A 13,241-nucleotide genomic window follows, 5' to 3' on the forward strand; every position below is an offset into this window, starting at 1 on the left:
TCAAACTTAATATCATTGAGGGCTGCATCAATGCTGCATGAAGTCTCTAAGTATGTCTTTACTGAGATGAAAGCATATCCTAGGTTCACAGGTATCATAGCAATGTGCATGAAAAGGTGGGGTAGACTTTTGGTAACAGCCATTAACATGGTCATCCCCATTCATCTAATTTGTTTGCTAGAATAGAAACACCTGGGAGCCATCAATTTGGTTACCTGAACTATACACTTTGAAGGGTCCTTGGTGCTCTCTGAGCTTGGTTGCTTTCTTGCAGATGTTTGATTACCGAAACTAGATAACATCATCACCTAGTAAGGAGTGGGGTTGCTCTCAGTTTACATTATATTATATGACTAAAACACCTCTCCACCAGCAATCAGTGCCCATATGTGTGTAGATTAACTCCAAGATTAACATCAGGCCAACAATCAAGTAAACAATACCCCAATCAAGGAACTGCCAATGGTAAACAGTCCAATTAAAGAACCTCTAAGACAGGGCTGTCAAACTCCCAGCCTGTAGGCAGGAATTGTCACATGCTGGCCACACCCACGTCTCATTTAGCGAAGGGGAAACAAGTCCCAATACGTCACATGCTGCTGCTGTGATGATGTGAGTTTGACACTCCTGCTCTAAGACCATCCCCACCAATACTGCCAGGGCAAGCCACTAGAATATAAACTGAGAGCAAACCCCACTCAACACTAGCACAATTGATGTTACCTAGTTTTGGTAGTGAAACGTCTGTAAGAAAACAACCAAACTCAGAGAGCAGCAAAGACCCTTCATAAGTTTATAGTTCAGGTAACCAAATGAATGCCTGACAGGTGTTTCTATTAGTTCTAGCCAGCAAAATAGATCAATAATGAAATGCCTGCAAGAAAACAACCAAGCACAGAGAGCACCAAGGACCCCTCATTTCAACCTAAGCTACAAATATTGTCCTTTACTGGTACTGTAAACTTTATTGGAAAAACTAATATGCAGATATTGATGTCAGGCCTGTAGTTATGTTTCTTTTAGGATCTTTGGCCTGCCACACTTTCTTATGATTTCCTATGTGTTTCATTAGTGTAGCAGTTGGGAGGGGGGAATAGAAAGGAGTAGAATTGTGGAATGTATGTTGTCATTCTTTTATAGAAGCTCAAGGTCATCTTTTGTCTCCGCACCTCGACACCTGACCGGAAGCAGAGGGGTGTAGATGCCAGCGTGGAAGATGATGATTGGAACATGTGATGGATTTGTGGGTGTGGGGATAGATCATGAACTTTCAACTGGGTGGAATTCCAGGAAGAACATTAGAGTTGGAATTCCATAGACGTGCTAACTTGCCTGTATGATTAAATTGGAACCTTAAGGATGATTCTGCCTGGTCTCTGATTGATTTCATACATGGTATTTAGAACGCTGACAATTGAATTTGTTTGAGATAAAATATAACTGAGTCCTATTCCAAAATGATAATGTATGCTATTGCTGCTTTTGCCTTTTGCTCTGTATCTTTAAAGATTTCAGTGAAGACGGTGCCATAAAGCATACATGTTAATCTGACTGTAACAAATTGCATTTTGAATATCTAGCTGAATGCAGCCTTCCCTTAATTTCATACCCTATAACTTACATTATAAATTTGAGAATGCCCATCTCAACCCATACATGGAATGCTTTGCTGATTAGGATAGTGGGAATTATGGTTCAACACCTCTGGGAGATAGCAGATATGGAAAAGACCAGCATATACTCTACGAACACTAGACACCAATGGACATTATTATCTATTATTTGTACAAGAATCATTGTTCGTACTAATTAAATGAAATTATACCAATGGGAGGAGGATATTTTTCTTCACAACCAAAATGTCCGAGCAAAATCATTCCATTTTTTCTGATTTTTGCAGAGGATTTATTTGTTCTGCATAAACATTTCCAAGTACTAAAAAGAATTTTGTATTTCAAAAACACGGACTTCTTTAACCCCACAAAGTAAATTTCAGTACAACTGAGAGGGAAAGCAATAATAATAAATAATAATAATAATAAAACTTTATTTGTTAGCCGCACCCTCTCCCGAAGGACTCGGGGCGGCATACAATAAAAACATATAAAATACAAATATGGACAATACATACATAAAATATAGACATATACATGGAGGAGGTAGACAGATGAATGGAAACAATTAAAATCACAGTTTAAAATCCCCTAAATAAAATCACAAAATTAAAAAAACCCGTCAGGAGCGATATGATCAAACTATGGTTGAGACAGGCCAGCTACTTGGAATAGGTGGGTCTTGAGCTTTACACGGAAGGCGCGGAGGTCAGAGGTAATCCTAATATCCGGAGGGAGGTCATTCCACAGGGCTGGGCCCGCCACAGAGAAGGCTCTGCTCCTAGGCGCCGCCCCTCGGCACCTCGGCACATAAATGTGCGAGTGGCTGCTTTTTGGGGTGCCATCAGATCAATCACCAGTTTTATTATTCTGACAATTATGCCCTATAAAATCTTATCATGGCAACATTGTACCACCGTCACATTAGTATCTTTGAGCTATAATCATTTTGTGAAGCAGAGACACAATCATTGGGCATGAACTCCTTCTTTCCTAAAAGCGGTATGAAGCAATGTTTCCTTGAAATGTATTGTATGTATTCAAGAGATACAATTGTTCGCTTTTTCTGAGCATGAAACAATTTTTCCAACAGGATGCACAAGCATTTGCAATATGCACAGTCTCATTTCTGGGACAGAAATGATTAAAAATCCACCAGATACCTTGAAATCTTTGACTAGACCTGGTCGGTGCTACCAGTCAGTGACATGTCTGGTTTTAAGAAGACTTTTTTCTTTAGGAAAGGCATCCACTTTTGTACTAATTTGATAGATAATATTAAAGCAGACCAGGAACTAATCTCTTTCTTTGGCCTTGCCTCTCTAGAGAAGTATCTGACAGAGCTCACCCTGCTTGCGCACTCAGACACACACTCCAAAGTTGAAGGATAGAAAATGTAAGACTTTTCATGCGTTGCTAACATTGGCCATGTTAGGAGGGTTGTTGATAACTGTGGCTCATCAACATCTGGAATACTCCAAGTTCTTTATCGATTTTTTCTTGTGATTCCTTGATATTGGAAAAGTGGAAAGATTCTGACATAGAAGCAGCCATATAATTTGAAAATGCTGAAAGACATATGCTGTAATGTAGATAGTTACCATATTTTTTGGAGTATAGGATGCTCCGAAGTATAAGACGCACATAGCTTTTGGGGAGGAAAACAAGGGGGGGAAAGTCTGCCTCTGCCTCCCAGCAATTTGCCTCCTTGCAGCAAACAGCAAACAGTACAGACAATGTACACAGTTTGTGGTGTTACATTTCAGACTATACTTATATAGATGCTCTTAAAATTGATGTGGCTTTCTGGAAGTATAAGTTATTCTCTGCTATTTAAAAGAAGATACAAAGGACTGGATCTCTTCAGATCAAGCATTTATTTTAAAAAGCTTCTTCATTTTGTTAGGTTGTCTAGAACAATAATAAAGCACTCTTTAAAAAATAAGTCTAATAATTTGAACATTCTATAGGCATCTATAGTTATTGACTTACCTCTTTGCAGCAAACATCCTGTTTCAGTTTAGCTTGATTAGAAGAAATATAAAAAATCTGCCTCTGCCTCCCAGCAATTTGCCTCATGCAGCAAACAGCAAGTTTCATTTTCAATTTCAGGCTAGGCATCCCAATGATCACCTGTTTCAGGCTGAAGGGATTGCCATAGCCCCGTGTTGGCGAACCTATGGCATACGTGTCACGGGTGGCACGCGGAGCCATTAGTCAACATGAGGTGTTGCCCTGTCAGCTGGCCAGTGCGCATGTGTGGGTGGCCAGCTGACTTCGGCCTTCTTTTGAGGCCATTTTTTGAAATGCAAAAAACCGGCCCTATAGGCAAACCGGAAGTTCAGGAACAGATTTCTGGTTTGCTCATATGACCAGTTTTCGCCCTCCGGAGCCTTCAGGAGGCTTCCCTGAAGATGCCGGAGGGCGAAAAACAGCTCTATGGACAAACCCGAAGTCACTTCCGATTTGCTCGTAGTGCTGGTTTTCTCCCTCTGGAGCCTTCAGGGAAGCCTCCTGAAGGCCCCTGAAGGCTCCTGAGGGCGAAAAATAGAGTTACAGAGAACCCGGAAGTTCGGGAATGGTGACTTCTGGTTTGTCCGAAGGGCTGGTTTTTGCCCTCTACAGCCTTCAGGGAAGCCCCCTGAAGGCTTCGGAGGTCGAAAATCGGCCCTAAGGACAAACCGGAAGTTACCATTTCTAAAATTCTGGGGAGGGTGAAAAAACCACGGTAAAAGTTTGGGGGGTGTCGCTGGTCGCACTCATGTGCACACGGTGTGTGTGTCATGTGCATAGCATTATGGGTGTGGCACACTGGTGCACGACACCCCCCCCTGTGCTCCCCCCGCTTTTGGCATGCAGCCAAAAAAGATTTGCCATCACTGCCATAGCCTATTGCCGCCTCCGCAAGCCCCATTTTCCTGTTTGCTGCAAGGAGATAAATTGCTGGGAAGCGGAGGCCAATGGGTGGACATGGCTACATTTGGTGTACAAGATGTACCCAAATTTTCACCCTCTTTTTTGGGGGGAAAGGTGCATCTTTCCAAAAAATATGGTAGCTTCCCTTTTATTTTAAAACTTGGGCTCCAGATCATCAGAGTGGAATCTCAGGAGGATTCAACTTCGTTTTGTTGAGGGGTGGGCAGCCTTGAGGAAGAAAAAGATATTAAAAACAAGTGGATGATAACGGGTGAAAGATATGGGAATGGCAGGTTGTTTGTGGGTGCTTCATCACTGGAGGTTTTTAAGAAGAGACTGGACAGTCACTTGTCAGAAATGGTACAGGGCTTTCTGCTTGAGCAGGGGGTTGGACTAGAAGACGTCCAAGGTCCCTTCCAGATTTTTCTGATTGATTGACTGATAGGCATGATCTATAAAGGAGCAGGTCTGCAATTTGGGAGGTCCTTTGGAGTCACAGCTCCTGCTTGACTAGCAGATGGAAACCATAGTCAGAGGGATCTATAACCAGCTAGTTTGTGCACCATTATGGCTGTACCTGGGCAAAAAGACCTGGATAGAGTAACTCATGTCCTCGTTACCATCCAGCTTCACCACAGCAATATGCTTTACATGGGTCTTAAAGACTAGTCAGAAAACCATAACTGGTTTCAGAACATGGTAGCCGGCATGGTATTGGCACTCATCACTGGCAGCATGTAAAATCAGTTCTGCAGACTTGATTACCAATTTGTTTCTGGATACTATCTGAAATACTGGTATTAACCTATAAAGTCCCTGATCACTTGGCACCGGAATACCAACAGGATTGCCTCCTTTGCTCTCACAAGTAGAAGATCAAACTCATTAGAACAACTAGAATAAGATATGTTAATAGTTGCACTCCTGTATTTTCAAGAGATTTGGGGGGATAAGACTAGAATGTGATGCTTTTCTATGGTAGTGGAGGTACTTTAGAACAGACTCCTCACGGAGTTCAAGCTGGCCCTCTCCATGTTTTTTTGAGACCCGAATCTCAAAAATCGTTTCAGGTCTATGCTATGTAAAATAGGACTCTTGTCTTCCCCCACTCCTTCTGACTTCTCTGCTGCAAATCACCCCAGCTGAGATATCATGGTTACTTCAATACAGCTGTTGGTTTTATTAAGTACTTCAGCATGAATTATCTGGAAGCATATCCCAGCCTTAAAGAATAATGGAAAACGCATATAAAGTTTAAACTATCATTATCATGTGCATTTAATTAAAATGTATTGCCTGTTTTTATTATAAAATCAAATTTCAGCAGAGTACAAACAGCAACTTTAAGAAAACAATTTTTAAAAAGAATAAAGGCAGTCTGAATTGTTAAAAACAAATTCACTGGAATTGAAGCAAGGAAAAAAATTGTCCAACTTCCAGCAGGAAATACTGTCTGAATATACTGTATGTTCATTAGTTCGTTTTTGTCCTCTTTACTGTGATATAATTTAACTGGAAATTAATATTGAATTTTTAATATTCATCCTGTATACAATATTATATTTTCTCTTGGTTTCACTGAAACTGGTAAGCATTACTTTTGTTCAGATATTCTAGGAATTCTTGCTAGAACATAAATCCTATTGAAATTAACAGGGCTCATTTTGAGCAACGATCCATAAAATTATGTTGCAATGTAGGTAGATAGCTTCCTTTTCTTTTAAAACCTAGGTTTGAGTAAGTAGAGTTGGATCTCTGAAGGTTCCAGCTTAATTTCATCAGAGTGGGGACATCCTGGGAGAAGAGAAAAGTAACAAAACAAATGTTAGGCACTCAATTTTGTATGAAAAAGTCAAATAATGTTATGCTCATATCCTAAATTGTAATTAATACTGACAGAGAATACAATACAATAATACAATACAATAGTAGAGTTGGAAGGGACCTTGGAGGTCTTCTAGTCCAACCCCCTGCCTAGGCAGGAAACCCTATACCGTTCCAGACAAATAGCTATCCAACATCTTCTTAAAGACTTCCAGTGTTGGGGCATTCACAACTTCTGGAGGCAAGCTGTTCCACTGATTAATTGTTCTCACTGTCAGGAAATTTCTCCTCAGTTCTAGGTTGCTTTTCTCCTTGATTAGTTTCCACCCATTGCTTCTTGTTCTACCCTCAGGTGCCTTGGAGAATAGTTTGACTCCCTCTTCTTTGTGGCAACCTTTCTTTTTAAGTCTAATAGTTTAGGTTATCTAAACAATAGAATGACCACAATTTTAACTATTTCTGTACAAACACCATTGTATCAAAACAATATAATTCATGAATATTTACAAAAATATAATAACAAGAAAGAGAAATAGTCCAAATGGTAAACAGGAAAGAAAATATCCACTATACATTTTCATTTCTGATCTCTGACAAAAATATATTTCTGTCTCTAAGCCTACAAAGTGTGAAGGAAACAGATGGGAAAAGGGGGCAGAAGACTACTAGTAGGTCTGTCTGGGAAAACTGTTGTACTGTATGGCAACACAGAATCCAGTCCTGCCCAAACCTAACCCAAACCTGGTGGCTGTCTGGATTTTTGCATCTGTAATTTGGCATATCTAAGAGATTAAGAGAGCAGTGGCTTTGCTTGCGGCTAGATTTAGCTGTTCCTGCTGCCAATGTATGCTCCCTGGTTGAATGATCTTAACAGAAATATGGCCAGAGAAAGCATCCTTATATATATATTTCTTTTTTAAAAACTAATTTGCATTCTATAATAGGACATTAAAAAAGCACACACACAAAATTGAGAGCTTAAAAAATATTATTTATAGTGGGACTTATAAAACTGCATGGCTCCAGACAAAGGTCTAATTGCTAACCAATATAATTATCATGGACAGGTGACTGATTTGATTGACTCAGAAAGCAAACCCTGTGCTACAGTCTCTCAAAGCTCTTCTGGCTATGACTTTGCATGATTCCGTCTTCAAACCAACTGCAGCTGTTTGCAGTGATTGGGCATTTGTTATTCCCTACAGCTGAGGCATGTTCACCTGGTGTCCAAATGTCAAAAGTAGAGAAGGCTCTATTACGCCATTGTATCTCTGAGTCTAAATAGTTTTTACAGTTATAATTGATGCTTGGTATATTATACCATAGCAAAGGCCAGACTGGGCGAAACAGCACAGCATTTCTCTCTCTCTCTCTCTCTCTCTCTCTCTCTCTCTCTCTCTCTCTCTCTCTCTCTCTCTCTCTCTCCTCCCTCCCTCCCTCCCTCCCTCCCTCCCTCCCTCTCCCTCCCTCCCTCCCTCCCTCCCTCTCTCCCTCCCCCTCTACCTACCTACCTACCTACTTACCTACCTACTGCTGCCTGCCTGCCTGCCTGCCTGCCTGCCTGCCTGCCTGCCTATCCATCCATCCATCCATCCATCCATCCATCCACCCACCCACCCGCTGCCTGCCTGCCTGCCCGCCCGCCCGCCCATCCATCCATCCATCCATCCATCCATCCATCCATCCATCCATCCATCCATCTATCTATCTATCTATCTATCTATCTATCGGACTGCCAAATTCCTGATCTGCAGGTTGGATGGCTCACACGCTGGCCACACCCATGTCCAGTTTAGCAAAGGGAAAAAAAGTCCCAATACTTGTGAGTTTGACACCCATGATCTTCCTTCTCTCTCTCTCTCTCTCTCTCTCTCTCTCTCTCTCTCTCTCTCTCTCTCTCTCTCTCTCTCTCTCTCTCTCTCTCTCTCAATTCTATCTATCTATCTATCTATCATCTATCTATCTATCTTCTATCTAATCTATTGAATTTATTTGCTGCCAATGTCAGCACAAGATCACATCTAAGATGCACATCTAAGAACAAAGCAAAATGGTACATTCACAACAGCCATTTACATTTTCATATTCCCCCAATCCCAATGACAATATCATTGAGGAGCTCAAGATTTTGCTTGATGATAATCAGTGCAAGTTTTCCCCCCAATTAATTAATGCAGAATAAGTATTAAAAATGCAGAATGGAACATCTACTACTGCACCAATGCATTGTTGCCTGCCCTATATTTCTCTTTTTAAGAGGTAATATTGATGTAAGAAATGACAAGGGAGAAAACTATTTAAATAGTAAATTAAAAGTAATTATGACATGTGGATGAAAAGCAGCAAAGTTGGCTGAGATATAACAAGCTCTGAAAGTAAATGGGGAGGGAGGGAAATTTGGGAAGGACGGGGAAACTAGTCCAAATGCATCACAGTCGAAGATAATATTGTGCAAGCTTTGTTTGTCGTGCCAAACAGAACTGTGGCCAAAGTTGATTAATACCATCGTTGTGAAATGTGGAATTTCCAAAAGGTAATGGATTCAAATTGCAAAAGAAGATTGTGGAACAAAATATAAACAGTACTGACAATAGATTCTAGATAAATTAAATAAATTTAAGAAAACGTAATTAAAATCATGATCCATTGGTCAAATTCTGTGATAGTTTGAGGTGTTTTTTTTTTAAAAAAATAGCAATTGATGTACATCTAACAACTATATGTATATAATTTCTCACTGCTGATAATTTGTCCTGTGGGTAGAAAATAATACTTACTGTCCATATACTGTGCACTCAAATATGTAGGAACGGGGCCCAACTATCATAAACTTCAAAATTTAAATTTATCCGCTTTTGGGTTTGATAAATTGAGATTAAGAAGATAATTTTTACTTTAGAAAACAATTCTGCCATTTTAAACCACTTGCAAGAATAAAAGCTATGATTAATATGCTGAAATTCTGATCAGTTACAGCAATGAAATAATATACTTTTATAAACTTTGGAAGAAGATGTACCATAGTTAAAGGGTACAGATATTAACACTACCCTTCAAAGATGATTGAAACAGAATAAAAAAGTTGTATTCTTCAGAACGCATTCATTAAATAGTACACCTGTTTATTGTATGTATGTATGTATGTATGTATGTATGTATGTATGTATGTATGTAATGTAATATATATTTGGAAAATGGGGCAAGGATGGACTTACCAAACAGAGAAAGTGAAATAGCCGCCTCAGGCAGCAAGTTTGGAAGTTATGAAAGAATAGCAAATTGCTAGTTATTTAATTTGCTGCTCCAGACCTTTACTGCCTGTAAGGAGATCAGTGATTGTGGAATTTTCACATGATACACCAAAATACCTGGCTGTCTTTGTTTCTATGTACTTAATTGGGGTAGATGGTGGATATCATTAGAGGCTCTGTCCCTAGGCAGCAAAATTCTTGTGCCAGCCCTGAAAAAGGATAGAAGTAGAAAAGAGAGACATCTCAGCTTAATAGGGGCATTACTGGAAGATAGAATGAAGGAAGCTTTAGAACAGATTAGGGACCAGAAATTGAAGCCACTGGCCAGCTGTTTCTAGGAATGTGGGTGGGGGGGATTTTTTTTTCCTGCATTTGTTTACAGCATCTGGTGTGATCTGGTTCATTTTCAAACTTGATCTTTTTCTTTTCTTGGCTTCCCTCTCCTATTCTGTTAGTGTTTTCGAAGTGTTGGTTTGCCAATTGGCAATGGACATAATTCCTCCCAAATTTCTGTTTCTTTGAAAAGAATAAAAAATATAGTTTTCCCCAGTAAATTAAAATTGAGATAGACTATAGCAATATCTCTCAACTTTGCCAACTTTTAAGATATATGGACTTAATGAAGACCACATACAGATAGTCCTTGACTTACAAGTAGTCACTTAGTGACTGTTTTAAGTTACAAATGACCTGAAAAAGGGAACTTATGATCTGGATTCGAAGTGCCAACGGTCAGGTCATTCAATAATACAGGCGTAGTTACAGCTGCTTACAACATCCCATAGTTACATGGTCCCATTTTATGATGGTTTTCCGAAAACCTGGCATTTATTCCTGGTTTTCAATATAACTGCACCCATAGCGAACCATTGGTTCATATACTGTAACTACTATAAGGTTCTCTTAACAACCGCATCATTCATTTAAGGACAGTTGTTAAAAAGACTGTAAAATGATATTGGTCACATGACTAACCCATTTTATGACCATTATAACATACAGCCATAGGCTCCATTATGGACATGTCTAGGGCTTTCTGCATCTTAAAATTGCAAAGATTGTGAAACATTGGACTATTGCATGCAGGACTATTATTTATGCAGTAATGTAACCAGCTGTTATATTTTTGTAACATTTGGAGAGGAGCAATTCTGAAACTTGGAAGGCAATAGTTGAGTAATTCCATTGATGAACAGAAAGCAGAGACTCAAAGGATCGGGACCATCCTGCTTGGCAGCATACATAGAAAGACAAGGGGCAGTACAATAGCTCCACTGAAGACCAGTGGTGGGTTGCCAATTTTTTTTTACCACCGGTTCGGGTGCGCTCATGCATGCAACGCATGGGCAGAGCCTCACACCACCACTACTACCGGTTCACCCGATCCAGGACAAACCCGGAGCAACCCACCTCTGCTGAAGACCCCTGATGAGGACAGCCTAAAAGTGAAGGGACTAAGACCAAAGAGTTAAGTTGACCCCTTCCCATCTCTGAGTGCACTGGTTCTGTTGGCATTGTCTCCCAGTGCTGTTTGCCCCACCCCTTTTGTGCTTGAGAACTGGTTGTTATCTAATATACATTGCCCCTGACTGCAAAACAGCAGTTTCACCTCATTTTTAAATGGTAGTGCTTATAGCAATAGCACTTAGACTTATATACCACTTCATAGTGCTTGACAGCCCTCTCTAAGCAGTTTACAGAGTCAGCATATTGCCAACAATCTGGGTCCTCATTTTACTGACCTTGGAAGGATGGAAGGCTAAGTCAAACTTGAGCTGGTAAGGATCAAATTCCTAGCAGTGAGTTGAATTAGCCTGCAATACATTCTAATCACTGTGCCATCATGGCTCAGTGGCTTATTGTTGCATGCCCTTAGAGACAAAGACAGAATGAATAATTTACCTGCATTTTCCTTTCCTTTACATTCCGGTAATATAGATAAACAAACATTATTTGCATGCCCATTGATATATCTGGGCTAACTGTTACTTATTAGATTTCTATGCCAACTTTCATCTATGCTTCAAAGTGCCTTATGTAGGAGTCCTTCCTGCAGGTTAATCCTTACAACAACCATACTTCGAAATAGGTTGGGATGAAAGATAATGGTCATGCCCACATTGTCAGATTCCCCATTGCAAGTATGGAGCAACAACCATTTCTGGAACATAGAAATGGATGTCATTGTCTTCTATTCACTTTTGGTCCACCACAAATGTAATCCCTATCTGTATTTTTCTGCTCCGACACAAAAGTTGTGATGTCTGATAGTATTACTTCTAGCTTGCCTGCACTGTGACTACTATTTAGAAGCAGGAATGTACTCTTATTTGCCTAACATCTAGGACATCATTGGTCTGAAAGCTAGTAAAAATATTAATTTTCTTTTCCTGGCCCACCGTGTTGGTTTTTTGCTTTAAATAAATTCATCTGTTGCTGTTTCATCATTTCCCAGTTTTCAAGTTTCATTCTGTAAAACCCTTCTGCTTGAAATGTCTTGAACAGTGCATCAATAAAACTTTTTAAAAAATCCCTGTACAAACATAAGACAGATCAGTGGGGAAAACATTAAAAAAGGAAAAAGAAACCTTTACCGGGTTTCATACCAATGACATCCTACATGTCAGGTAAGTACTACAATGATTATGCATTTCCAATAGCCGCAGTAGATCTTATTCAGCCAAACTAGGAAAATGCAACAAAGCATGCTTTATTTAATACAATACAATACAATAGCAGAGTTGGAAGAGACCTTGGGGGTCTTCTGGTCCAACCCCCTGCCTAGGCTTGAACGCTGGTTGTTGTGCCTTTGTATCTGTATATTTTGATTCTTTAACTCTCTCATGTATATGCTCTCTCTCCCCCCCTCTCTCTCACTCACACACACACACAAACACCTGTCCAGTAACACTTACCTATATAAAAGAAAGGGATTGCCAATTACTTTTGTAAAAAAGTAAATTGGAAAGGCACAGAAAGAGGGGAATTGTTCAGTGAAGGGCTGCGAAAGTCTATTGACTGGACTGAAGTTTCTTAGGACAGGTTTCCTCCCCCCCCCCCCATTAAACCAGTTTGGTGTTAAGCAAACATTAGCACAGGGCAGGAGCAGCTTAAAGGTATAAAGCAGATATGTTAACTTAAAGTCATCTACTAAGTTGCCACAGTTGAATGTACATCTGAAATAATATCCCTCTGGTCCATATCAAGCAGCCTAATTTTTGTACCAAATCTGTATGTTTCTTAGCAGAAGCATCTTGGATAGAAGGTACAACTTTTCCATGTTGTGGTTTGTTTATCAGATGGACTAAGATGGCAGCTCTCAGATTTCTTGGCTGAAATATGTGTTTCTTGATGCAAATGTTACTATCCACCTGGTAGTAGTTCTCCTCTGTGTTTCTTGATAGATATTTGAAGACGTCATGCTGTCCCTTGTTCCATCTTTCCATTTTTACCTTAGCAGATGCTTTAAACCTCTTTTAAACAGAAAAGTATAATCTTTTTTATCCACTTCCCCCACTATTATGTATCAATCAATCAATCAATCAAATTTTATTTGATTAGCCGCAACCCTCTCCCGAAGGACTCGGGGCGGCGTACAGTCAAAAAGATAAAATACACATAGGACACACATACATAC

General features: G+C 39.9%; 1 long non-coding RNA gene across 1 annotated transcript; it reads right to left on the bottom strand.

The window, feature by feature from the left end:
• Positions 1-5,811: 5,811 nt before the first annotated feature.
• On the bottom strand, positions 5,812-12,649 carry LOC309392856. Its single transcript, XR_014175506.1, has 3 exons — positions 12,520-12,649; positions 11,347-11,475; positions 5,812-6,323 (listed from the first exon to the last, which is right to left on the bottom strand). It is a non-coding gene; the product is annotated as an uncharacterized lncRNA (long non-coding RNA).
• Positions 12,650-13,241: the final 592 nt, after the last annotated feature.

This window comes from Natrix helvetica, assembly GCF_964273705.1.
Source record: "Natrix helvetica genome assembly, chromosome: 5".
NCBI classification, from domain to species: domain Eukaryota; kingdom Metazoa; phylum Chordata; class Lepidosauria; order Squamata; family Natricidae; genus Natrix; species Natrix helvetica.